The sequence below is a fragment of the Panthera tigris genome, chromosome C1, assembly GCF_018350195.1.
Source record: "Panthera tigris isolate Pti1 chromosome C1, P.tigris_Pti1_mat1.1, whole genome shotgun sequence".
Taxonomy (NCBI): domain Eukaryota; kingdom Metazoa; phylum Chordata; class Mammalia; order Carnivora; family Felidae; genus Panthera; species Panthera tigris.
In genome coordinates, this window is record NC_056667.1 from 71,557,737 (window position 1) to 71,582,787 (window position 25,051).

Sequence of the window (25,051 nt, forward strand, 5' to 3'; positions counted from 1 at the left end):
AACATTACCAGTTCCCTGGAAATCCTTCTCCGGCTCCTTTCCAGACACTACTCATCCCCTCACCAAGGGTATCCGCTTTTCTGGGTTCTAAACAGACTAGGTTCATCTGTTTATGGAGGTTTTATGAAAAGCATCAGACTGCACATACTCTTGTGTCTGGCTCATTCCATGCCCCCTTATGCTGGTGAGACTCATCCATGTCACGGAACTGCAGCTGATATGGAACAATATCCTTGAATAAGTTAAAGGCCTGCTGCTGCTGCCGAGACGGTCCCCGCTGCTTGGAGGTCTTGTGTGTGGTATGCACAGTCTCTCTAGCTCTCCCTTACGACCCTTGAATTCCTCTCGGTGGCTTTGTAAATGCCTTAAAGAGTCTGCAGCTAGCCAAAATTCACCTCCAGCTGAAGAAGTGATGAAAACCAGCAGCCTCGTGTCGAGGTCTGTGCAGAAAGTTGCATCGGAACGAGCGGAGGGGAGAAAGGCCCAGGAGCCCTGCCCTCTGATCAGCATCTCTGCAGCCACAGCTCGGTAAGGCATGCTTTTTGAGGCCTCCTTCACTCAGCCAAGAACTCAAATCTCGAATTCCCCGAACATGAGGAATCATGACAAAGCACTGGTTTGCATTCCCTTTGCAAATGTTACTTCTAAAGTGGAGTCAAAACTACTTCCAAGTAAAGAGCTAAGCAGCTTTAACTAATATCAGCAAAGGGCCTAAGAAAAGAGATGTAGCTAATGTATACCATCTGTTTGTTTGTGCTCTTATGCCCTATGATTCAGGGCAAAATACCAGTTTGGGAAAGGAAATGTCACATACAAGGTAGGAACAACATACCAACGGGGCAAAGTTGGACGCACTGTTCAGCTTGGGTTGCCCACTTACGAATTTGAAATCCCTGTCAAATCAGTCCCCCACCTCCCCCCATCCTTAGTTTGGCAATGACCTGAGTATCTATTTCCAGATATGAGCTGTTAAGCAGCAGAACCAATCGGCACATTCGCGTGGGGCTAATCATCACTGCCCTGAGTGGCTCAGGAGGCAACATGCAGGACTGCATTCTTGTGGTTCGCCTTTCCAGAAAGGCCTTTCCCAAGCACCACATGCTGCCTGCAGTGGGTCCAGCAGAAGAGGGGGAGGAAAGGATGTGCCCTATGGCAGACTCCCGATCTCATTTAGTCATTTTAGCGGCAAAAATTTACTCAAAACTCAAGATAATCCAGAAATCATCCCCTGGCTTTCACTTAGAACATGGAAGGAGAGAAAGAGAATAAGCATATAAAAGAAGAGTAAAGAGCTTATGGGAGAAGTTGAAAACAAACCTTATCCAAGTCCAGAAAGAATATTCCATTTAATTTCTTCGTAAAGATTTTCTTTGCTGAGTAAGAGTACTGTATAAGGCATGTTTCCAGTGACTTTTCAGTCTGGTACTTATTGAAAGGTGCTATATACCCACTGCAGACAAAGGGGAAAGGTACAAAGGAGGACCACATACTCCCTCAGCTAGTTAAGGACAAAGGACGGTCCGCCAGGGCCAGAGTCAACTTTTAGTCTATATCACCAGGGGCTGCTGTTTCTCTGGCCCAGGGGCCAGGAGAGGCCACTCCCGAATAACTACCTACCACTCTGTTTGGCTGTATTCCACATTCCTTCCTGGAAACTTCTCTAAAAAAAGAGAATAGAGATGAGAAATGCCCACAGGGAAAGTTTTCTTAGGGGCCTACAAGCTCAACTGGCTGGAATCTGAAGAGGGCAAAAAATGGAATGTTCACCCCGAATGATTGAACAGAAGATAAGCAAACAGCAGGTGACAGAGCAAACACACAAGAAATATGATCTACCTACCCTAGGAAGGACTCTGGTTCTTGAATTCATCTTGAAATGGGAGGAGGTTCTTACTGACTCCGTGGTTTTGAACCCAAGTCTGAGCAAAAGCTGCACTCTTGATTCTAGAAAGAACAGTATAGAATGCAAGGGCCAAGGATTTTTAGAGCTGGTAGAGTCTGGAATCAGCTTCTTGGGAACAGAAGTTCCAAGAGTCAACAGTAGCTGGCAGCAGATAACCTCTCCAGGCTGGAGGATGGCACAGTCCTGGACCGTCAGTGCCAGAAGCGATCTTAGAGATGGCTCCAGACTGAGTTCTTTGCGTTTCACGTGAGGAAACCTAGGTCCAGATGGGGTAAAAGGCTGGTCCAAAGTTACACACCTGGTTAATGGCACAGTTGGGAGCAGAACGGTGAGCTGACTTTCATTCCCCTGCCTCAGCCGTTGTGTAACCCAAGACCAAAATAGTTGGGGGTCAGAAAGAAGGGGAAAAGGTATGAGCTTTGAGATCCATTAGTAATCCTACCATTAGACACACAGTGAACATCATTAGCCAGTCAAACTTGCTAATGTCTTTAATGTGAGAGGCGATATTTATTGCACTAATGAGGTGATTGGTACAGTACCCATTTGTGCCAGACACTTTTTTCACGTTTAGGATTCTAGCAATAATACATATATAAAACGAGATTTACACATTTCCTGTCTAAACACACACCTTGACCATTCTATTATGTACACTGAATGAGTGAACATATGTCCCTTAATTTTGTTAGAAAAAAACACTTCAATTGAATTATACACAGAATGATGACACAGTTTTATGGTGTGTAGTTTAAAAACAAAATTGGTTAGGTCCCCCTTCCCTTTTCCACCATTTATTTGTTTTTAAAAAAGTGACTTCAGTCATAACGAAGGTGTTAAGAAAGAGGCAAAGACAAAAGTCCATTCAATCAGCCCTACGCATGTCCTAACAGGGTGAGGAACAGTTTGCCCAACTGTGGAGTCCCCGGCTTGGGGCAAGGCCCCATGCCCATGAAAAGCATGGGTGAGTCACTGTATTTTAGATGCTTCTTTTTGAAGGCCCTTCAAGGAGCTGAGAGAAACTAGAACACTCAGGTTGAGGGAGGATACAGACTTTTTTCTCATCGTTTCCTAACGTAGGTTAGAACATCAACAGTCTAGAATGCTGAAAGAAACCTCTTGTATTCTATTCAAGACGCATGAATGATATACTGTCATAGCCAGTTAAGTCTAGAAGGACTTTGGCAATCACCTAATCCAGTATCTTCATTTTCCAGATCAGAAAACAAGAGGCCCAGTTAGATCCAGTAACTTGATAAAGGTTCGCGCAGGTTCTCAGCGTCTTCTGCCAACCTCTAGTGCGCGTACTCGAGAAAGGGGCTGGGGGTATGGTGTGGCAGGCAGCCTTTCAGCAGGTCTGTGAATCTTCCAGAATGCATATGCAAAGTGTATGTGGAGCATTTTCCTGGCAGATTTTGATCTACATGAATTAAACCTGAATATTTGAAGGAAGATTTTAAAACATTACAATTATAATCATCCTCCCTCCCAAAGGGTTCATTCAGGGTAGGCAGCAGGTGTGAGCACTTGGGAGACGAGTCTTCTGTTCTCTCAGAGGTGCTGAGGCCTATGCTGACCAGCGCTGACAACATAAAGGTGGGGGGTGGGGTTCAAAACCACATGTTGAGGGGCGCCTGGGTGGCTCAGTCGGTTGAGCGTCCGACTTCGGCTCAGGTCATGATCTCACAGTTCCTGAGTTCGAGCCCCGCGTCGGGCTCTGTGCTGAAAGCTCAGAGCCTGGAGCCTGTTTCGGATTCTGTGTCTCCCTCTCTCTCTCTGACCCTCCCCGGTTCATGCTCTGTCTCTCTCTGCCTCAAAAGTAAATAAACGTTAAAAAAAAAAAAAAAGAAACAAGTCCTATTTAGTGAACGCTAAGAAAATTAAAAAAAAAAAACAAAAAAAAAAAAAACAAAAAACAAACAAACAAAAAACCCGCATGTTGAGAGGGCTGCACTGTTCCACCTGACAGTGTCGTCAACTTGCTGAGACTCAGGAAGACCTTACTGCTTGCAGGGGGTGACCTTTTAATTCCCTTGACAGCTGAGGTATACACTTTTCAGCAATTGTCCAGTCTGATGACAAATGTACACAAAACCAAGTTTGGCCAGCACGGAACACCCCTGGCTTCCCCAAAGCGCTCCAAACTTCAAAGGCCAAAAGATAGCTTGATGACTGAACCCATATCCTTGGGGCATAAATGCGAGTGCCTCACCACTCCCTAACAGTGGCTACCATTTACTGAGCAGTTACTATGGTGCTCATGACCTGTTACCTTGTTGTCTCTCAGCAAGAGCAATGCACAGTAAGGGTAATGTTCTCTGTTTCAGAGACGGGGAAGAAAAAAAGGTCAGTCAGGGCCCAGTAACTTGCCCAAAGTCACCTGGCAAGCAAGTGGCAGATCAGATTAAACTTCTGGCTGCCTGACTCTTTCCCTTGCTTCCCGGGTTACCACCCAAGCAGGTGGACCAGTATCCCAGTTATCGTCAGGAGCCCTCCTTAATTCCAGTATTTGCCGTGCATGCGTATGACTTCCTTCAATTTCTCTGCACATTTCCACCAAATAAAACCATATGCTCTTCCATAGCAACACTGCAACACAAACATGGTGTAATCTTTATCCACTGCAGTACACAGCTTGAAAAGTTATTTAAAAAAAAAAAAAAAAGCAAAAAACGAAATAACCCCCAAAACAAAACAAAAAAAAAAACCCTTCACCAGTACACAGTTGAACCGAATCCCACGGTAACAAATACAAACCTACACACGGTTCTTTCCTTTAAATCTTTTCTTCTCTTTCCTTTGTAATGCTCTTAGAACACAAACTGAGTTGCAACACTTGTGACTAAGAAGGGGCCCGATTCAGTGATCCTTGGGCCCTGGGCGCGGGCCTCCTGCGGGACAATGGCCACTGCTCAATGCGTGAGCGCCAGTCCCCGACCAGAATCTCCCGCTGCTGCCCCTTGACCCACGCGGGGACCCTTGCGGAATCCAGAGTGGCTCTGGCGACCAGGCCAGGTCGTGTCCCCGCGACGCTCCCCGCAGGACAGCGTGTGACTGTGGGGAGGGGGCGGTTTCTGCCCTCCGGGGCCAGGGGACGAGAGGTGGGTGGCCAGCCCTGCCATCCCCGCGCGCTCCCTCCGCACTCCCAGGGCGGTGCGTTCCATTCCATCCTCCGCCTGCCCGAGCCTCCTTCGGCAGGTGAAATTCGCCCCATTTTACAAATGAAAGCCTCCACCCTCCCAGAAGACAGCAACTTGCCCTAAGTGACTGGCTGGAAAAGGAGAGCAGAGGGATTTGAACCCAGGACTTGTGTTTCCTTTTACTCTACCTCACGTGGTGCCTGGCTGCCAGGGTGCTGGGGAACCCATGTGGCTGTGGTGACCTGTGTGGTTGGTTACTCCGCCCCGGTTGCGCCTCCAGGGGACCCGCTGGGTTTGGAGGCATCCACTGGAGTGATTCAGGTAAAGGCGGTCTGTCTGCCGTCCCTGCTTTCCCTTCGGATTCTCTCTTCTCCCCAGAGCCCTGGCTTTTTTTTTTTTTTTTTTTTTTTTTTTTTTTTTTTTTTTTAAGGCTTTCTAGGTCCTGACAAATGCAGACGCCACAGAGACGGAGACATCTCAAGCAACTAGTCAGGTGGGGTTGTGCCCTGATTTGCTCCTGTTCCTAAAGGAGGTCCAGCACTCACTAGCTGAAGGGGGAAGGAATGCACCAGGTAAATGCCATTTTCCGGGTTGCATATTCAGGAACCAGAGAAGCTTGTTATGACCGGGTGCTAAAACCTGAAGAAATGTTCCTTGGCTGCTTCCTCACTGGACTCATGCTGAGGTACCTGATGGTCTACTAAGGCGGTGGGTAGGAGGTTGAGGGACAGCCAAGTGGGGATAACAAGAACACCTGTCACTTCTGGAATACTTGGTAGGTGCTGGGTGCTCTGAGAAGCTCTTTATGATATTTCATCCTCACAAACCCAGGGGGCAGGTAGTATTATTCTGCTCTAACCCATGAGACATCCAAAGCTTTCAGAGGTAGTCTGTCCTGTCCAAGATCCTGCAGTGGCAGAGCCAGATTCTGCCCAGGGCTTCAGACTCCAGAGCCTGTGCAGGAGTGACTTCCTCATAGAAGGGTGGGGACCACTCACCGGAGATACCCAAATAAGTGCACCAGGAGAGACCAGGTTATGCCTCAGACTCTCAGGCAGAACTTGAACCAGGTTTACGATAGGAAAAGGGTGGGAGGGGGGTGGATGAGGGTTGAGAGGAGAGGGAGCGGGAGTGTGTGGGGAGAGTGGGAACATCCCTGCTTCTTGTCCAAATCCAAAGAGAGGATCCAAGGTTCCAGTCAGGAAGGCTCTTTTTTTAATCAATTGTTTTTTGTTTTCAGAACTAAGGTGGAAATGACCCAGTGAGGAAGGAAAATGAGCACAGGCTGCCCTGGTCACACAATTAAAACATATATGCTGGCCAAAGGTACATCACTCCCCCACCCCTCCTTCCAGAGAGAGAAAGGCCCTTTCTGACCTGGAAGCCTATTAAAGCATTCCACTGGGCAATACTCTGACCCTTCTGAAGGCACACTGTGAGAACTTTGTTCTTTAGAATGTAGTCACACAAAGGGTTTTGTGCAAATACCGAGCTATTATTCTATAAATGCAAAGAAGCATTAGGGATGGGATGTGAACAAAAGCTGGACAGAGGGTGCACGCCCAGATGCTGTCTTGGCCAGGTTGCAATTTGAATGATCTAATGTTTTCTGGCTCCTTCTTGCTTTGCTTTTCCAATTTGGTTTGAATATTTGCATTACTGTATTATTTTCCCTGTACAATTGCTGTTGTCTGTACACAATTAGGTCATCTTCATAGCTGGGTGAGGAGACGCTGAGATGAACTACAGACGTGAGATGAACTATAGCTGGTAGCTGGTTCCCTGCTGGGATGTGCACTCAGATCCCCATCCTTGTCAGTTCCAAAGACTCTACCTGCACCCAGGATCTGAAAGCTTTAATGTGGGTCATCCGACCAAGTGGAAAGAACCACAGCATCCCTCTGTAATGGGGGGTAAGCACATCCTGTTTCTATAATTTTCGGGTTGACTTGCTGATCTAATCACGCCATTCCTTGGGCCAAATCTAGCCCTGTATTGTAATATTCCAGACAAAAGAAAAGACTATTTCCTGGTGGCCTGTGGCTTTTCTGGTATGTGGAGGGTTTGCTGAAGTAGACCCTGAGCAAATGAGAAGGAAAGGGAAGTAACAGGGTGAAGAGGAGGGGCAAACTGCCCCTATAGGTGAAGCTAGAAATGCATATAGATGTTCAAGCCAGTGTAGAGGGTGAACGTTGACCTAGGACTTTGAAGAGAGACAGAAAGGCAACCCCAGAGGAATGGAGGCTTATTTTGCAGATGAAAGCTGATTTGGGCCATGTTCACAAAGTGCTCTACAATTCCTCACCAGTATAAAATCTCACTGGTAGACATTCCACTAATTCAGCTTGCTCAGCTATCTGGAATTTGTGTTCCTTTGGGAAAGGCCAGTGCTACACTTTATGTTTGTGCTCCCTTTAAAATAAGGTTGGGCTAGGGGCGCCTGGGTGGCGCAGTCGGTTGAGCGTCCGACTTCAGCCAGGTCACGATCTCACGGTCTGTGAGTTCGAGCCCCGCGTCGGGCTCTGGGCTGACGGCTCAGAGCCTGGAGCCTGTTTCCGATTCTGTGTCTCCCTCTTTCTCTGTCCCTCCCCCGTTCATGCTCTGTCTCTCTCTGTCCCAAAAATAAATAAAAAAATTAAAAAAAAAAAATAATAAGGTTGGGCTAAACAAAAGGAAAGGACAGGCTGTGATTAAAGCCACTGGGGAAGCCCCCTGCTCTTAAAGTGCTTCATAATCAGACTTGACTGTACTTAGCTCACTGAGTGCCCCATTCTGGCAGGACCATCTCTCTGGCTCAGCCTTCTCATTGTTTCCTGCTTGCTTCCTCTCTCCACTCCCTAGATCTGAATCTATGACATTGACCTCGTTTCTCCTCTCTTCTTTCCTTTTTATCCAAATAACTCATACATCATTTATGTACTAGATATTTGATCACCTTTTGTGTCAGATATGTTCTAGATGCTGGATTTTATAACCAGCGATTGAGGACTCTCTGCTCTTACAGAGCTCAGTCTAAAGAGGAACACCGATGATAACGTGTGATGGGCAAGACCACTTCAAGCATTCAAGTGGCTGAATTGTGAGGCAGCTAAGATTCCAAGAGAGGGCATACCTCACATCTGGGCTCTCACAGATGGCTGATGACAGGATTAGAACCAGAGAGATCATTTGAAGCCTGGCCTTCTGCCAGTACCTCCTTCCTGAGGCTGCCTAGAGCCTCACAGTCAGAGTCTTTTCTGGTTCTTTCTCATCCAGTTGCACATAGTTCATACTTACTCTTCTCCCAAGAGTAAGCTACTCCCATCTCAGAAAAGCTCACATTTATCACCTAAGCCAGATATCTGCCTTAACTCCAAGAATTGACGTGCTGATAAATTGAGCTGATAGATATAAAAGTGCTTTGAGAACAGTATGGCAATTCAATTCTAAGTACTGAAGCTACTATCAAAGTAATACATTAGTTCAATTAATAAATCAGTAAAGGGATTAATCACTAATCAATACTAGGTTCTGTGGGGGTGAAGCTATCTTCATGTGTATAGTATTGCCCTTTCCCTAAAGGAATTTATGACAAGTTGATGGTACAAAGTTAAAGAGAAAACTAAGTAGGCATTTGCAGAGTGCTTACCATGTGGTTTTCCTTACAGTATCTCAAATAATCCTCACAATGGTATATGATATAGGCATTATTTTCTTCAGTGTATGGATGGAACGCCCTCCCCCAAATCCTGTCTGTTCAAGCACAATATAGCATAGTAGCTAAAAGCCCTGGATCAGGACTCAAACTGCTTGAATTCATATCCAGGCACTGCCAATTACTGGGGACATGACTCAAAATCTTTATGCTTCAGTTGTAAAATCGAGATGCTAAGAATAGCACGTATTTGATGATTTCTTGTAAGGATAATGTGACCATACATTTAAGTACTTGCTACAGTGCCTGGTCCAGAGAAAGCCTGTGATAAAAGTTAGGTATTATTATTATCCAGCTCCAACACGTTTTTATCTGCAGACTTTCCAGAACCCCCATTAGAATTGGTCTCTCTTACCTCTATATCCTCATATCACTGGGGGCATGCCTCTCAGCATATTTTTATGTGTACCTGGTTATTAGTGTCTGGCACAGAAAAACCAATAAAAATGTTGATGGTTGGATGAATGGATGTTTCTGTCTCCCAGAACTATATCACAGTTCATAGAAGGCAGAGTATTGTGTTTCTAGCTGTAAGACAGAACATCTGGATATCGTAGATAAAACATAACAAATATACTTTTAGATGTACAAACTCTCATGCAAATTAGGGAGGTCCTCACAACACACCACACACACACACACACACACACACACACACACACACACAACACGACTGGGATTCAAAGTGGTCAACTGCCACTGGATCTTTGCTGCTTTGGAAAGTCTATCTATCCAAGTGACTTTAAGGCTTGGTTTTGGGGGCTTTATGGGAGCCAGGAGACCAAAGTTACTGTTCTCAAAAGAGGGAGTGTTGGAATAGAGAATTCTGCATACAAGTGAGACTCACAAAGGGATAGATATGAAATAAAAGGATAGATGAGAAAAAAAGCCTGCCTATCTACAATGAAAAATGAGAAACTTCATCTGTCTTGGCCTGGACTCGTAAGATTTTATTTTATTTTTTTAAAACAATCCTTAAAATTTTTTAAATGTTTTATTTATTCTTGACAGAGAGAGAGAGAGACAGAGCATGAGCGAGGGAGGGGCAGAGAGAGAGTGGGACACAGAATCCGAAGCAGGCTCCAGGCTTTGAGCTGTCAGCACAGAGCCCGACGCAGGGCTTGAACCCACAAGTAGTGAGATCATGACCTGAGCCGAAGTTGGACGCTCAAATGACTGAGCCACCCAGGTGCCCTGAACTTGTAAGATTTTAAAACACAGTCTTTCCTTCACACAAGTGGAGGATATGAATTTAGACTATCTCCATGGTCTGGGAGACTTCAGCTATAAAATTAGTTTAAATTATCCCCAGGTTTGTAGCATACCAGGGTAACTGGCACAAGCAGATCTTCTGTGGAGGGATAGTTCCAAAGATTTCACAGGAGTCTAACAGATAAAGCCCTACTGAACATGACATTACAATTAAAATGAGAAACCACACTAAGACGCAGGCTACCATGAGTGAAAGCCAGTAGAAATCACAATGAACAGAATTAGACATTATATAACAGTTATCATATACCAAATATAAATTGATTAAACTGTTTAAAGCAATAGAAAGGGGAAACAAAAAAAGAATAAACACAATCTAAAAAGACCAGGGGTGGGACGACTGGGTGGCTCAGTTGGGTGTCTGACTTCGGCTCAGGTCATGATCTCACGGTTTGTGAGTTCAAGCCCCGCATCGGACTCTGTGCTGACAGCTCAGGGCCTAGAGCCTGTTTCGGATTCTGTATCTCCCTCTCTCTGCCCCTCCCCTGCTTGTGCTCTGTCTCTCTCTCCCTCAGAAAGAAAATAAACATTAAAAAAAATTTTCTTTACAGACCAGGGGCGCCTGGATGACTCAGTCGGTTAAGTGTCTGACTCTTGATTTTGGCTCAGGTCATGCTCTCACGGTTCATGGGATTGAGCCTCATGTTGCGTTCTGCACTGACAGCACAGAGCCTGCTTGGGATTCTCTCTCTCCCCCTCTCTCTGCCCCTCCCCTGCTTGTGCTCTCTCTCTCAAAATAAATAAACATTAAAAAAATAAAAACAAAAAAGCCAGGCAGAATTGCGAAAAACACTAGATACTTCTGAAAATAAAATGTAATTATTAAAATTAGAAACAGTAAATGAGTACAAGTAGAATAGACACCGATAGAGAGAGAATTAGAGAACTGGAAGATAAATCTAAAGACATTACTCAGGCTACAGCAAAAAAAGAGAAGGCAAAGAAATGGGAAATGAGATGTTAAAGAGGTCAGGAATAAAAAAAAAATAGAATCTGAGAAAGGCAGTATTTAGAGAAAATAGCTAAAATATTTCCAGAATTAAAGAAAAGAAGTAGGCTTGTTTAATCATTGAATCTAAGGCATCTGGCAAGTGTCTGGTATCTAGTACATGCCCAATACATGTTTGTTAAGTTGAACAGACACATGTCAGTTTTTATTTAAAAAATTCACCAGAGATACAGTTGTGAACAAAATAGACAAAATTCTTGTCTTTATTGACCTTGCATTCTGGATGAAGAAGACAAATAATAAATAAGTAAACAAATTAATACTTAAAATACTTTTTGATTATAAGAAGTGAGATGAAGGAAGTAAATATAATCTATTTAATAAATATTTTGAGATTGGATTTCATCGAAGAAGCGAGGCCTCAATGATAAGTCAAGTGAAAGAACACATCCTAAACAAAGTATATAGCAAGTGCAAAGGCTCTGAGTGAGGAATAATGTGGCATTTTCAAGGAAGAGAAAGAAGCCAGTGTGTCGGGATCAGTGAGTAACATGGAGAATGGTATGAGATGTAATCTGAGAGGAGGGCAGGAGAATGGGATTTTTTCCTTTTTTTTCCTGAGAGCAGCAGGAAGACACTGGAAGGTTTTAAGTGTAGGAGCAGTGTTGTCTGTCACCTTGGCTACTGTGTGGTGTGGGAATGGAGTGTAGTGGGGGCAAGAATGGAAGCAAGGAGGCTACTTAGTGATTTCAGTTGTCCAGGCAAAAGATGACAGAAACTTGGACCAGGATGATGGCTGTGTGTATGGAGAAAAGTGGTTGGATTTAGCTATTTTTTGGAAGTAGAAACACTGTATTTGAAGTGATGTTAAAGATGAAGGAAAGAAAAGGAAGAATCAGGCAGGATTCCTATTTTTGGATTGAGCAACTAGGTGAAGAGTGGTGCCATTTTCCAAGATGGAGAAGAGTAGAAGAGTAACACTTGGGTGGGGGTGAGGTGGGAACACGAAGCAGGAGTTCTGTTTGGGGCATATTAAGCTTGAGATACCTATTACACCTCTAAGTAGACAGCTGTGTATGAGAATATGGAGGAGTTCAGGAAAATGAGCCCCAAGCAAAGGACTGGTTGAATTTTGAGACATAGGTTTCCTTCAAGATCTTCCTATAACATAGGTTTGGACAGGGGTACGCACTGGAGACTGACCACTTCCAGCTACAGACTCTGTGGGAATAGTCATTGCAGCTCCAGAGTTCAGTGGAATGTGCCTGCCCAGTGCCCAACCCAGAAGTAGAGCTTGGAGTGTTCCAGGCCCACCTAAACCAACTGCTTTTGGTAGGGGCTACAGTTTTAAGCCAGTATGCTTTCTGAAAGATGCCAAAAGACTGAGTACAGAAAAGGCTCGGTGACAAACCCAGGCAGCTCTTGTGAGAGGGAAGGGTGGAAAAGTCATCATATAATCTGGCTCCCACCCACTCCCACCCACTAGCTCAGAGCATTGTATCTAAGAGATCCAAGGGAGTAGAGTCAAGACTATGACGCATCAGGAGGTACAAAGAAAAAGGAGATCCCAGCATGAGGTAATGACTGAAAAATGCCATAGCCCATTACATAAGCGAAAGTGAAACCTCTGAGGAACAAATAAACAAAGGGTATCATATTGATACAAAAATACAAGAAGCTCACTCTGTGGTTGCTGACACACATCATTGTGGAAACAAAACCATGTCCAAAGTGACTATGGTTCAACTTGGAACCACATGACAGGAGCTTTAGGAAGTTCCAAAATAATCAAGAATAACTTGAACAAAGTAGTATTCTTCCCCAGGCTTACGGTTTTGGGGGAAGGGACAAGCATCCCTCTGGAAAGGAGGGACAAGAATTCAAGGGGTCAAAGTGACTCAAGGTTCCACTTGAAAGAAGGAAACTACTGCAGCCTTGGAAGAGGACTTAAGCTGATGGACATTAGTCAGGATGCAGCTTTGAAGTTCACGAGACTATACTTTTTTTCTCAGCCAACCTCCTCACTATGTATGTATATGTATATATCTATACTCACTGAGAAATTTGTCTTTTTTCATTGCTCAGGAAAACCAAGACTATTACTTTAATTCTGTACCGGATCATGTGCACTGGCCATTAGGATCACTTTGCATTGGCCACTAGGAAACTCAGAACCAAATCTGCACCCCACCCTTACTTATTAAGTACCTAAATCATTAGGTAGCATGTAGCTTGTGTGGCAGCCTCACTCCTGGCTCAGTCTTGATTCTATATCCTTATTTTTCTTTCATTCCCCATTTTCTGATTAAAAAAAAATAGTGTATTTCACATACAATGTGTTTTGGAATAAAGTACAATACAAATAAATAAACTTTCTGCCCAAACAAGGCAGCATGAAAAGCAGGCACCTGGTGGTATTATGACATCTCAGTGAGCCAAAGAGGTTCTAATTACTGTCTGTTAGACACTCACGTCAGAATCATTAAGTTCATTAGATAGACAGGAATCTTGCTTCAGCCATAAACAAGATGACAAATTAAACGTTCACGAACAAAAGAAGGAGGTATTCAAGGCAAGAAGGGCAGCCAATAAAAACAATCAAATGCGCAATTCCAATTCCTGTAGGGGTTGATTTCCACCCAGCCCAGGGTAAGGCCAGGAGCTCCTCTGGCCTGCCTGGGTGGTTCTCTTACAGAAACTTGGCTGTATCCTGGGTATGGTTGGTCCCTCAGCTTCTACCTACTAGGATCGACCACACTCTTGTCTAGACAAGTGGGTCAAAATCTCTGGAACGGTTACTTTGCTTGGTTTCTGATTATTATTATTTTTTTACATTTTAGTAGCTTTTATTCATTTTTTGTTCTTTTAAATTGCCAAAGTTATCCAACTTTTTTAAGTTATAAAAGTAATGCAAAGGCAATGAACATTCAAGTAACCCCAAAGATGTAAAATATAAAATCAAACTTCCCTTTCTTTCCCTCCTATTCCATTGCTTCTCTCCCCCAGTTCACCAAGCGTAACTGCCAGTAACCGTTCAGTATGGACACTTTTGGATCTTTTCTATGCACATTCAGACATACTTACATATATATATACATACACTCATAAAGTCTATGTATAGCTTTATGTTTTTTAAAAGCATTTTTAAATTCACATTATTCTGTTAACTTGTTTTTTGCAATCACTAAAATATTTGGGTTCTACTTCTATTACATACCTACCTACCACATTCTTTGTATAATGGCTTCTGAATGCATCATGAAATCCTAGTAAAAATACACCATCATATATTCAGCCAATTAAGGAACATTTAGGTTGTTTCTAATATTTTGATAGTACACATTAATGTCATAGTAAACATTCTTATACTTGTATACTTTTGCTTTTTTTTTTTTTTTTTCTAAGAGGAGAACTGCTGGGTCAAGGATATGTACGTGTTAAATTTTGATAGGCAATGCCAAATTATCTTCCAGAAAGATAGACCAATCTGTGCTTCCAGCAACTATGAAAGAGTGCCCTTTGTTCACATTCTCATCAACAATGGATATTGCCAGTTTTTTAAATTTTGGCAGAACTGATTAACAAGAGCTTGATACTTATTTTGATTTGTGTTTGGTCAGTAGTGAGGCTGATCATCATTTTTAGTCTTTCCTTTTACTATGGCTATAATAAAAGACAAAGTTGAAGGTGTGGTTTTTGGTTTATTTTTTTTAGATAGAGATAACCAATCAAAACAGTGATATTTTGAGCTACTGATCCCTGTAAAGATCCACATATGAATGTTCCACGTTTCCATGTTAGGAAAGTCGGTCATAATTAAACTCCCAAGGTCAAATTGGATCAGATGTTTATTCTGGGATTCATGTAATGGCTTTGGCCAAAAGCATTAAAAAATGTCAGAACTGTATTCTGATAATGTTCCCTTGTACCACCATTATCACACTGTTACATGTAACAGAAACAACTCTGTTCAAGTTATGGAAAAATAAATTTATTAGACGACTACTGGGAGCCCACCACTGAGCTAATTAATGGACGACTGGGCCCCAGGAATATCATAGTGGTTTCGTAGGTAGCATGGTATGGCTGGGAGGTCACCTCCATACAGCCAATGTTTCAAATTTCTTGATCTCTGTGCTCAAGAGACTAATTCTAGGGAGAAAGGATCTTATTGGCTTGACTTGGGCCTCAAGGGAGGAAAGCCTCTTCATTATAGTCCCAACAGACTGAATCTAACAGGAAAGAGATCCTTCTTCAAAAGAAACTGGAGTACTGTAAGGAAGCGAAATGGATGCTAGTCAGCTGAAAACCAAACAAAACTATCCCCTACACTAAACTTTACAATTGCCGTTTCTTCCCTTCACCTTGTAAATCTGCCCAGTCCCCACGGTCACTACAGATAATCTGACAGACAGTATGCTCCTCACATCCAAAAGGGGAGCCCTTGGAGCAGAATAAAGGAGACCATCCTATTCCTCATACTTTGTGCAATGCTTGTTCAAGAACTTTCCCTTTTTCCAGCCCTGGGATTAAAATATTTAAGTCTTAGAATAAGAACAATTATCCTGAGAGGTTTTAATATTGATCTATCATTCTCCCTTCTCCCTGGGTTATCCTTAAATATATACAAATTCTGTTTACTCATTTATTCATCCAGCAATCACTATTTACAGAGAGCAACCTTTTGTTAGACATTGTTCTACGTGCTGAGGGAACAGTAATGAAATGGAAAGACACAGTCTCTGTCCTGGTAACCGATGAGGGAAAGAGTAAGCAAGGTTGGAACGTGGACTCTGGGCTTTATCTGAAAAGCAACAGAAAGTTACTCAAAGGTTTTGGGCAGGCAAGAAACATCAGATTACATTTTAGACACACCGTTCTAAATGGTATGTAGAGAGAGTGGGCTGCAAGTGTTAAGACCAGAAGTCAAGACAACAGACAGAGGACCAAGGAAGCAGCTAGATAAGAAAAAGCAATAGCCTGGACTAGTTTGGTGCCCAAAGAGATAAAGAGATATGGACAGAATAAGTAAAGAGATATTTAGGAGGTAGAATGAACAGGATTAGGTGATTGAAGGGTTCTAAGAAAGGAAAGAGACAAAGATAACTCTTGTATTTCTGGTATGAGCAACTGGATGACTGATGATGACAATGGATAACCCAGGAGGAGGTGGCTGGAGGCAGGTGGAGAAAAGGACAAATTAGCTGTGGGTCACACTGAGGACATGTGTGATTCCATGGCAAGTTAGCTGTCTGGTTTGCAGCTCAGTAGATTCAGAATATGGAGTTACTGGTGGGCATTAAGTCAGGGAGTTAGAAGACGCTGCCCAAGGAGAGAGGGTAAATTAAACAGAGAGGGTCACCAACATTGAACTCATAGTTTAAATAAAGAAACCCTGGAGTATGCTGATTCAGTTGTCACTTCTGCGTCCTATGGAGGACCACATCAATTCTTTTCTGTTGCAGTTTATTCTACTGTGTGACAACAGCCACCTCCTTCATTTGAGGAGATTAATAACTTAGGCAACACTCCTGGTAGATCTGCCATTTGGCTCAGCTCAGTTCCAGCTTGTTTGGAGAGAGAAGTGTTCCTCATCATGCCATATCCTCACACGGATTGTCCAGGTAAGTAGCCCACCTTTGGTTCAAGGGCTTACAGATTTCCGGGGCCAACGGACCCAAGGCTATACAGGCTATGGGTTGGTGGTGGTGGGATGGTGGGGTCCACCCTTGAGGACAGCCCAGCCCTGACTAGGCCCCGCCCTGCTACTCTGTTCTTTGGTCCTCAGGGCAGATTTGAGGATTGAATTCCTTCCACACAGTGTGGTCCCAGTTACCCCTCTCCTGCCTCCCTTCCTCACTCCAGTGAGGGCTGGGCTATCCAGTCACTGGATATGGAAAAACTGTGCATTCCACCAGATCCTTTGTGTCTGTGTTTCTGTTTCTGTCTGAGGTACCAGCAAGACAAGAAGAGAAAAATACACAGGAGCACATTAGGCGGAGCTGGGATTCTGCTACACATTCAGATGACAGGTCACCTATAGACAGATGATTCAGGGATCAACCTGGAGTTCTTAATACAACCAAGAAGAGACTCAGAAAGCTGGGAATATGGGCAAAAGATCATCTTGAAAACCACACACAGTTGTGGTAAATAAATGCACAATTTAAAAAACGCCATTTACAAAAATATAGGGGTCTCCAGTCTAGCCCTCGTTAATCCAAGGAATTGCTTGAACCTTGTTGGCCTAGCCTATGATCCCAGCTCTGACCGCTGTTGCCCATGAAGGCCTCAGTGAATTCCTCTTGGAGCCTCCAGACTTCCTTGGCTGGTAACTTGTTCCTCTTGGGACGGTTTCGCCTGAGTTGAGCGGCCTGGCCCCCAGCTATGTGCCGGCCCTCTCTCCGGTAAGAGGAAACGCTTTCAGTTGAGTCCATTAACACAAACATTCAAAAGCAAACATTAAAAAGCCACAGATCATGTTCACATAAATAAAATAGGATTGAGGAAAGCTTCACCCCAAGAAACCAAAGGGGTGTTTAAAAAACTGCCCTTGCCTTCCAAGTAGGCAGGCAGCAAAGCCACAGCAATTCCAAAGGCTTGTGTGCTTGGTAGAGCTGGGTGGCTGAGGCCACAGACCTTTGAAGAGGAAATGCCATCCCTGGGACAGGCAGGCAGCCAGCCCCTGAGTCCTGAAAGTACCAGAGAAAAGCAGAAAGCAGTGAAGGGGAAGGAGAGGCACAGTGAAGAGGTAAAAAAGGGGAGGGAACAGAGCGAATAAATGGGGAGATTCTTCCCACTAGGGTCCCCACGCCCAGACCAAAGAGCCACTACACAGAGCAATTCACTGTGCCCCAGAGACGAAGCCGGGGCACGGACAGTCCTGAGCGGCGGGCACAACCCAGGGTGACTAAGGCTTTGAGGAGAGGAGTGTGTCGTCGCTGAGGGGTGGAGAGGGGTGGTGGTGTCTGGGCTGAGAGATGCCTTTGCTTTGAAAGCTTCAGAGGAAATTAACTTTACAAGGTACCTCCCTGTCTCCCAGAGTTATTAAAAGGAGGGAGCAAAGAAGAAATGGAAAAATGGTAATACCTCAGGAAGGGCTATGTGATCCTAACAGAAGGAAATGAGAGGAAGATTAAGTGACGAATGTGCAACCTCCCCTTTGGGGAGGAAGAGCTCTGAATGTGACCTTGTGCAAATGGAAAGAAACACAACAATGTGGCAAAGGGAAAACTGTGCATGCGCATGAACACACACACACACACACACACACACACACACACACCAGCTTTGAATATCGAGAGATAAATGGCTAATTAAATACTGTAAAACCTCCAAGTAAAAAACTGTTAGTACCCTTGTCTCAAGAAGGCAGCACTGAATGCTACAGGAATGGCAGCGAGTGGGGGAGTTGGCGTAAATCAGGGGGTCATGAGAAGGTATACATCTGGGAGCCTTTGCCAGTCTTAACAGTGGGGCCAATAGATGGAAAGCAGGCACTGACTGCTCTTTTGTTGTTGATGAAGGAAAATAACCCACTACATCTAAAAACTCTTAAAAAAAAAAAACAAAACAAGGAAGCCAACTGAAGCCATCTATTTCACAGGGTAGGAAGCCAGGTGTTTTCCTGCATGTTAAAAAACTGGGATTTAAATTTTTAAAACCCTCCTGCCTGACAGTAATCCTCAGATCAGATGAGGCCACCCTCGCCCAACTCTGGTAAGCCCCATCAGTGTTTGAAAGCACAATCCTTAGAAGCTTGTGCCTGCCCAGACACATGCATCCAGCAACTTCTTTACATTCAAAACTGCATTCAGGTAGGATGGCAAATCGCAGGTTGAAAAAAACAAACAAAAAAAACCCCCACATTAGGGAAGACACAACCCATCTACTGTTCCTATCCTGTCTCTGCATTCCTAAGTCCTTTAGTCCCTCAAAGGCCCTTAGAATGGCAACTCTAGAAGGACTTTGATACTTCTAGAGAGGACACTCAGAGTGGCCTCCTAATGGAGGAGACACTCCTGTGCCTTCCAGATAGCTATGTTTAGCCCGCCGTGAAGCAAACAGCTCCAGCTGGTTTCTGCTGGCTCCTTCATCAAAGCTGCTCCCCAAACCTCTCAACGCTCCCAAAACAGGAAGCCCTAAGAAGGCTAGGAATTTTCTTTACCAAACTAATAGAGTATCCTGATTGAAGTACCTCAGGACAGAAACTGACCAAACCAAAGCATTCGTGGTCATGATGGACAGCTCCTTTCTTCATGGAGAAAATAATTTTTATTTTCAATTTCTTCTAATTATTTTGTGTGTATCAACAGATTTAGAAACAACCATAGCCACAGTACTGAATGTTTATCATGTGCCAGATGCTATATATGTGTTATTTTGTATAGTTCTGATAAGCCTGAGATGGGTACCATATTGTTTCCTTGTTAATTGAGGCTCAAAGAGGCTGTATAGCTTCTGAGAGGATATACAACTAGCACACAGAGTCAGGGTTTGAAATGAGTTCTTTTGAAATCCCAAACCAGTTCCTTTAATCAGTATACTAGATTGGCTCCTAGGGCCAAAACTAGGTTTATTTCTGCAGCAGGGAAATAAAGGAAACAAGGAAAAAACTCCATGTTGAGACCTTTGACTAGTGTAACTCAATGTCCTGCTTCTGATATTGACCAGCAGGGACATTAGGTAGACAAGGCTGGGCCACTATATTTAAAAAGTTGAATAATCTAAATAATCTTTGTTATTCATTCATTTATGTTAAATCCATTAATGTTTACAGTCTACATCAATCTCTTGGATATTAGGTTTTATAAGTTCATAATTCTATTCATTTGCTACATTTTTATGTATCCTGAAACTACTTTTGGTAAGTGTCAAGGGAAGCCCTCATGTTCTAGTATTCTCTTTTTTAATAAATTGCTGATAGAATCAAGATAAAAACATCAATAGACTGGAATGAAAAGGTATAAGAATAAATTATAGGTCGTGAACTAAGTAAGGTTCAGTTAGTCAGCCTGTTGACTACAGAATGATGGTTAAAAAAAAAAAAAAAAGATGGATGCTGTCACTCAATGGCCAACCATGGGATGTGGTAATCTCAGGCTGCCTTAATAGAAACATAAGGTCCAGGACAAAGGTGGGATAACTTTGATGTAGTCTACACTGCATACATAGTAAGTCATGTTCTAGACACACAGGTTTAATAACAACAAAGACATTTGAGTGTTAAATCAAAACAAAAATGATGAGAAAATAATTGAGTGATTCAAGACCACATTCCATGAAGTGTGTGTGTAGTGTGTGTGTGTGTGTGTGTGTGTGTGTGTGTTGAGGGAGAAGTGGAGTGGGGGCAGAGTAACTGACTTGAACATTTGAACATAAGGAGTGGATTCAGGGGAAAGAATTGGAACCAAATGGAAAGAAATTTCAAGGGGCTGATCGTGGCTCAGTATAAGGGAGAATTTTCTCTCAGAACTGCCAAAATGGAATGTGCTGCCTCCAATGGTGATAAGCTTCCCATCCATGGGGGTATTCAAATAGAGGCTGAATGACCACTTGTGAGAGATGGTGTGGAGGGAATTCAGACATCGGAGGTGGGCAAGGGTGGGTAAGCGACTCCATGATCTCCAGGATCCCTCCCAATTATAAGATTCCACACTTAATATCTCTCACCCTTCATTCACCATCTGGGCAATCCCTAAAAAAGCCATTAATCTCTCAAAGCTTCAATTTCCCCTTCAGTAAAAGCGTTACATAAAACCTGTGAAATCACAAGTTTGATGTGAAAATGCTATTTATATTTTACTAGGATTCACATTATCATTATATTTATGAAAATAAAAATATTCATGAGTCAACTAAAAGTCACCTTGCTTACCCCCTAAGGCATCTTGGAAGGCCTTGGATTGATCTCTCTCTAATCCTTTTGGGTGTCAGATCCCCAGATTCTGTGGTTCTGCAGACTTCAATCACACATTGGAGGTGACTACAGGGGAGAGTGGTTTGGAAAAGATGTCAAGCTGTTTCAAAAAGATGTCAAGCACATTTGAACTTCCTCACATTCTATCACTTGGGAAACTTTTGTTACTGTGGCAGTTGCAAATGAGAGGAAAGTACTCCAGAAGGACTGCAGAAATGACAGGTAAATGTTAGTAGGATCATTCTTCAGTTCTGCTTCTAGCTTGATTCTCAGGCTGGCTCCCCTTGTGGACCATGGGTACAGCCGTTCTAAAGCTCACATGCCATAAGTTAGCCCAGTGAGGAAGAGAGATTGAGTTCTAGCATTCCTAGTACAAATCCAGGGGCTCATCCTGAGATGGACTGACATGCCCATTCCTGAGCCAATTACTTTGGCTGAGAGGGTGGAATGGGGAGGAGTATCAATCCCAGCCAAACCATACAGCTGAGAGTGAGGAAAAGAAGCTCTTGAAGGAAATGTGGGGTATTGGGTAGAAGGACTAAGCAGTTTTGGACAGTCCAACCTCTGGCCACCTAACATCATCCCACAGCTTCCACACCTACAGGCCACATTCCCTTCCCGAAGGGAGATAATATAAAATCTCATCCAGTTACTAAAGCTAGATCCAAGTCCAATATTTATGTCAATGTACAAATCATGTTAAGTACCTCTTCATGGTTCAGTGATCTGTGGGTAAATAATAAGCCTAACCACACCCTATATATAATAGAAGAGAGAAAACAGAACTCCAATAAAAATTCCAAATTGCAAAGCAGAGAATGTAAAACATCCAGTGGCCATCAGTCCTCATAACATATTATAATCTTTTGGGACAGAAATCTTTGGGACAGAAATCTTTTGGGACAAAGACTCCCTATATCTTGCAGTGAAGTGAAGGTCAGGGTTGCCTTAATTTCATTCTCCAAGAAGATCTCCCTTGTCCATTATTTCTGTAAGAGAACCTCTTTAGAGGACCACACAGCTTTAGCAGCCACTGCTGGCTGGTGTAACACTGGAGTGTGTGTGTGGTGGGGGATGGGGTTCTGAGGACTGATTTAGGGATTGGGCAATTGATTTTGTCATTGGGGATTTCTCTGATACAAATCTTCATGGGTTTAGTTGGCTCCCATCTGTGTGTTTTTGGTTGTGATGGTTAATTTTATGTGTCAACTTGACTGGGCCATGAGTGCCCAGATATTTGGGCAAACATTATTCTAGATGTTTCTGTGAGGGTTATTTTTGGATGAGATTAACATTTAAATTAGAAGACTGAGTAAAGCAGATAGCTCTCCCAATGTGGATGGGTCTCAGCCAAACAGATGAAGGCCAGAGTGGAACAAAAATCCTCTAAGATTTTCCCTTCCTTAACCACCTTTGAACTGGAACATTCCTTCAGACTTGAACAGAAACATCAGTTCTCCTGGGTTTCTAGCTTGCTGTCTCACCTTGCAGATATGGAATTGCCAGACTCCATAATCACAAGAGCCAATTCCTTATAATAAATTTACTTCTCTCTATATATATCTATAAATCTATATATCTATATCTATATCTATATCTATATCTATATCTATATCTATATCTATATCTATATCTATCTATATCTAGATATACCCTTTTGGTTCTGTTTCTAATAAAAGTAGAGATCTAGTTGATTAATAGCGTTTCATTTACAGCACAGGTGTGGGATGACTGTAATTATTGGTTTCTGCTTCCACACTGGCCTCTGTTTGGGGGCAATACAAAGCAATGATCTGGAGAGGGGAGGAACAGTTACGTTCCTTTGTCAGAAGGCAACACACCAGCTGCATCTTTTCAAAAGGCATAGCTATCCCTTTGGATAGGGTGGAAGGCTTTAACAAGAGGATTCTAGAAGAGGCTTGGGAGATCACACTTATTCCAGGTCCTAATCTTTCTTTATCGCACTTTTCCTCCTTGTTTTGCTCAAACTAACTTAACTGTAGGAAGGAATCTGGCTTTTCCATTTAGTCAAGAATCCAAACTACTGAGCTCCATATACTTGGTCTGCCCATCACAAGCAGAAAGGATTTCTTATAGCAAAGAATTTCATTCTTTCTTGATTTTCAGAGGCATTTGTTTCAAAGTAAATCTCTTTCTTGTCAGATTTACAAAGCTTCAACCTAGAGTCAGTGCATCCTACGGCCTGAACTTTTTGTTCAAGTCCCTTAATGCTATAGCCCAGGAAGACATATGGACTGAGGGTCCCGATAGACATTAGACAACTATTACAGTCCCACAAAGAGTTGCCAATGGCCAACTACAGAAAAGACTTCAATACCCTTCAATACCCAATGTCCTTCAATACCCATTTAATTGTCCTCCTTAGTAAAAAGATCCACAATTTTTAGTTAGTCACATCGCCACTCAGAGTAAATACTTTCTTCCATTTCCTTGTAACTAGGTGTGGCCACATGGCCAAGTTCTACAAATGGGATGTCACAGAAGTGCTGTGTGCAACAGCTATAAAATATCTTTAAAGGGAAAGTTAAGATTATTTTTCTTTTATGGACCAATGTAGTCCTTACACTGTAGCCTAGGATAGAGGCTCTCCTGTCTTGATTCAGCCAATTCCATAATCAAGGGCCTATAACTTGCCACACTTCATTTCCTAGTTTCAAATTCTGATATAGTTGACAGAAAACCCAACTTACAAATACTTGAATAAGGAAACAGAAAAGGAATGTATTGGCTAATGCATCTGACCACTCCACAGGGATAGATGGCTTGGCTTCAGGCTGGCTCTCCTTACGGAAGCAGAACAGGCTAACCCACTTTTAGCCTTACATTTTTACAGCTCAGGAGAGTCCATGCCCGGCCTGTTCTCTAGCTCCCTCAGACTGCACCAGCTTAGGCCACCTGCACAGTTGGAACCAAACATGCGATCGCACTCTGATCTCTTCAGGCTGATGAAAACCCACCCAGGAGCTAGGGCTGGGTTTAATCCCATCCAAACCAGATGGCTGAGAACAAAGGGGAGCTGGTAGTTTCCAAGAAGAACTCAAGGTATGGTTACCAGAAAGAATGGGGGGGCGGTGCACGTTGGGGAGCAAACAACAGATTTTCGCTATACCTTTTAATATAATCTATACTTGTACCATCACTCGGCCTAAACTTTCTAGATTCATTACTGCTCTTTGGAGGAAGACAAAATGGGACTACTGGAGATTACAGATGATAATGAAGTACTTTTGTGTGGGCTCAGTTATAGAATTTCAAAGCAAGTACTTTTTGATCTGTGAAAGGAACTAAGAAAGAACTTGCTTGCCCTCTCACTCCTAAGGGGCACCTGAGTTTGGTAGGAAAAAGAGAATCTGATTGCTTAGGGGAAAAAAAAAAAAACAAACCAAACCTCACAACTGCTCCTCTTTCCACTTAGGAAAGTGAGAAAAGAACATCTGGATCCTGTTCTCCCTTCGACTGTCCATACACAGGTCAGCCACAAACAGTGGCTTCCTTCTTGCAGAGTCCCATTAATTAATTAGCTGGAAGACTGGATGCCCGCTCTCGCTTGGCTTTCCTCACCACCCCAAGTTTTCCATTTCCAATGCTTAGAAGTTTTGTTTGTGAGGGTCCAAATGTGGCAGGAACTATTTACAGGCTCCTAAGCTGCAGTAGCTGCGGAGGCCAAAGATGTTGGCTGCACAACCGACCAACCTTTCCAGGGAGAGATCTGAAGCAGAGAATGTGAAAAAACACCTTCCAATCTGTCAGGAACATGGAAAAAGTTGCTGTCTCTTCTGTGTTGGCGGGGACCCTGAAGCACAGCATCACAGCATCTGGTCAACCAACCACCGAAACTTCAAAACAGAGATTGGACTCTACTGTTTTTCTTTAGGAACACAGAGCAGCAGTCAGGAGCAGGACCACAGGGCTCTGGGAAAAATGAGAAGTTACTGGGCTTTGGAGACCATCTTCACCACAGATTCATACCATATGGGCTTAACCTAGAATCGACTGTTTGAGGGGCCAACAGAAATCATGATACCAAGAGGTGGTATGACAGTCTCTTCTCACAGTAAAAATAACTTAGAGTGCTTAGCAGAAACCTGGGAGAAGGGACATTTTTCTGCAGTAAAAAGCAAAACCACCACTTGATAGTCCCTGCGTTATCTAC

At 43.3% G+C, this 25,051-nt stretch overlaps 1 protein-coding gene across 1 annotated transcript in view; it reads right to left on the reverse strand.

Moving 5' to 3' along the window:
* ZNHIT6 (zinc finger HIT-type containing 6) overlaps window positions 1-25,051 on the reverse strand; it is a 104,951-nt gene that overhangs the window by 14,546 nt on the left and 65,354 nt on the right. The window lies entirely within an intron of this gene.